Consider the following 3,098-nt stretch of genomic DNA (forward strand, 5'->3'; position numbering starts at 1 on the left):
AAAATCAGTTGTTATAAATGTTATTTTCATCACGCAAAAGAAAATCGCTCCCGAAATTCTCCAAGAAAATCAATCTGCTGATGATCATTTGTGAATTTCCTTGTCAGCACCACTTAATAATATGTATTTCACTTTTCACACACATCTACAAAATGTGACAGGCCATTTTTCGACGTGTGACGTTACACTTGCAGGTGTAGCAGTGAAAAGGATATTCCACCGAATAATAAAGATGATTTTTTTAGATTCTTTTTACCGATATTTCGTGCGCGAGAGAGAAGAGCCATGCTCCTTTCGGATTTTTTCTCTTGATGAACGTCCAGAAATTTTCTTTTGGTGATGATTATTCCATTGCTGATTATTTTTTAAAAAAGGAAACTTTTGATAAATTTTGGATACAAATTAAAAATAAATCAATGTTTTTGTATTTTATTAGCTATGATGGATTTGTCAGCTGCGTTGTAATAAAATAAAAAAACAAGTATTTGAAAATAACAACTGAAACAATTTTTTGGGTCCAATTTTACATGCTTTACACCCAAAGTTAAAGAACGCGGGGATAGTCCTCACGAAAATAAACGTGAGGAAAGTGCTATATTGCGAGAGTAAAGTCCTCTCGCGTGTTCATTCGTTCATTGGAACAGTTCATCCTATGAGTGGCTTATATGGACAAACGACCGCCATTTAGTCACCGAACCATGGTGGCCCATACGGCAAAGGCACGGTTCAATATGCCGAAGGTCTTGGGTTCGAGTCTCGGTACCGGTACTTTTTTTTTTTGATGGATGAACTTTTTTGGAAAATGAACCATGAGTAAAGTACTCTCGGTAATTTCGGGATTTATCCTCTCCGTCCGCACACAGTACCATTTTACTACCGAATCGTGCTCTTTATCCTCTCGTATGCCGATGCCCAGTTCTGGGTGTAGCATTGTTGCTTGGAAGGCATAGCCAAATTTAACTTCGCTTGATTATGTCATTCCTGATATCTACTCATAATCGTTCTGATTTGGTATTTTGACAGCAATAGCTTAAACATTAAAATAAATAGATCGTTTGCTACACCCAGAACTGGGCATCGGCATACGAGAGGATAAAGAGCACGATTCGGTAGTAAAATGGTACTGTGTGCGGACGGAGAGGATAAATCCCGAAATTACCGAGAGTACTTTACTCATGGTTCATTTTCCAAAAAAGTTCATCTATCAAAAAAAAAGTACCGGTACCGAGACTCGAACCCAAGACCTTCGGCATATTGAACCGTGCCTTTGCCGTATGGGCCACCATGGTTCGGTGACTAAGATGAACTGTTCCAATGAACGAATGAACACGCGAGAGGACTATACTCTCGCAATATAGCACTTTCCTCACGTTTCTTTTCGTGAGGACTATCCCCTCGTTTTTTAACTTTGGGTGCACAAATCGTAATTTGTGCATGGTTTGGCGATGTCACCGAATTTCAGCTTGATCAAAAAAAGTTAATTATTATTTTGGACCTTTTTGAAAGATTCAAGAAAGATACTTCTAGAACTCTCCCAACTTTTAACACAAACTCCAACCTCAAAGAAGTGACTCTTTCAGCCGGAAGTGTACAACAACACGCTTCAACCCAATCGAGCGGGCGCTCAATGATGGCGAACGCGTAAATATGCCCATATTTGTCCACTTGCTCACTCATACATCGAGCTGCTCGTCACATCACAGCGCCATCATCGCTGACTGTGCGCGCGCGCAGAGACAGGAAGGTCCAGTTCCCATATTCTGCATCAAGCCCGCGACTTGAACGCGCGAATACGGCCGACTAGGCGACGAACCGAGCTGTGTTTACTCGCGTGATTCCGTCACCGTCCGTCACCCTGTTCAAGTCGCGTTCGAAACGAAAAAAGTGCGGGTTTGAGATTTTTGAAGATTTCTTTCTTTTTTCGGGATTTCGGGAGGAAGTTAATGCGATTGATCGAAATTTTCCCAACCTCTTTCGCAGATGTAACACCGCGTTTGGCCGTGACCAAAGGCGCGAAGGAGGAGTTTGCTGACAGTTCGGACAACGAACCTGGATTAGAATCGATCGATCCGTATGGAGTGACCGCAAAAGGATTGACACGTTCCGGACGATTTTGGATAAGAATTCCGGGGGCCAGTGAAGAATGTGAGTGGGTGCAGATCAATCATACTTAGTGTTGGCTAGAATCACGGTGTGTAACGTTCGTGTGGAAAATAAAAATAATAATAAAGAATAAATAATTGTAGGAAAAAAATTCTACACCCCAGAAGTTGGTCATTGGTCAGTGGGAAGTTCTAGAAGAGAGAGAAAAAAAAACATCGAAGATCAATCGTCAACTCGCGATGGCTTGAAGAATCCAGTTCTGGTCGAGAACTGGAGCCGTGAATACGTGTGACAAAGTGACACGGAAGCCGAGGTTCCCCGCGATAGTTGTGAAACGTGAAATAGTGAAAAACGACGAAGACGACGACGAACCCCGCACACTCCTCTGGATTTATGCACGTGTGCACGTGCGTCGAACGAGTGACCGTGCGTGAATCGAGAAGTTGAGTGACAGAGAGAGAGGGAGAGCAAGAAAAGCTTCAAGGAATAGTGAAATAGTGAAAAGGTGTGCGAAGAAAAGGGTGCGACGGAGATACGCTGGTTTTAGAACGAACGGTGAGTAGATTGAGGCGGTTTATTACAGGATGAATAATGAGTTTAGCACACTAAGCTTGACAGGGTTTTACATTAATCGTCGTTTGATGATCAGTAGAGTTAGTGAAATTTCACGATTTCACGGACAGCGTGAAATCCGCGAAATTTGGCTTTTCCGCGAAAACCCGTGAAATTTTATGTTTTTTTTTTGTGAAAATGTAACGATTTTTCTCATAATATTTTATCAAATTCAAAAAGGAATAAAAATAACTTTATGAACTACTGTAGAATGAAACGAGTGCATACTCTGGTTCAATTACTAATATAGGGTTAGTGATTTTTGACGATTTCGTCGACGGCGTAAAATTCGTGTAATTTATCAATTTTCTCAAATCATTTTTTTTAAATAACAACAACAACTTAATAAATATTTCATCCAAAAATACAATTTCATTAAATAT

General features: G+C 40.7%; 1 long non-coding RNA gene across 1 annotated transcript; it reads left to right on the forward strand.

The window, feature by feature from the left end:
- The first annotated feature begins 1,687 nt into the window (after nucleotides 1–1,687).
- LOC128093820 (uncharacterized) lies at nucleotides 1,688–2,455 on the forward strand. The gene is made up of 2 exons (XR_008212770.1): nucleotides 1,688–1,884; nucleotides 1,981–2,455. It is a non-coding gene; the product is annotated as an uncharacterized LOC128093820 (long non-coding RNA).
- The last annotated feature ends 643 nt before the right edge of the window (nucleotides 2,456–3,098 follow it).

This window comes from Culex pipiens, chromosome 1 (assembly GCF_016801865.2).
Source record: "Culex pipiens pallens isolate TS chromosome 1, TS_CPP_V2, whole genome shotgun sequence".
In the NCBI taxonomy this organism is placed as follows: domain Eukaryota; kingdom Metazoa; phylum Arthropoda; class Insecta; order Diptera; family Culicidae; genus Culex; species Culex pipiens.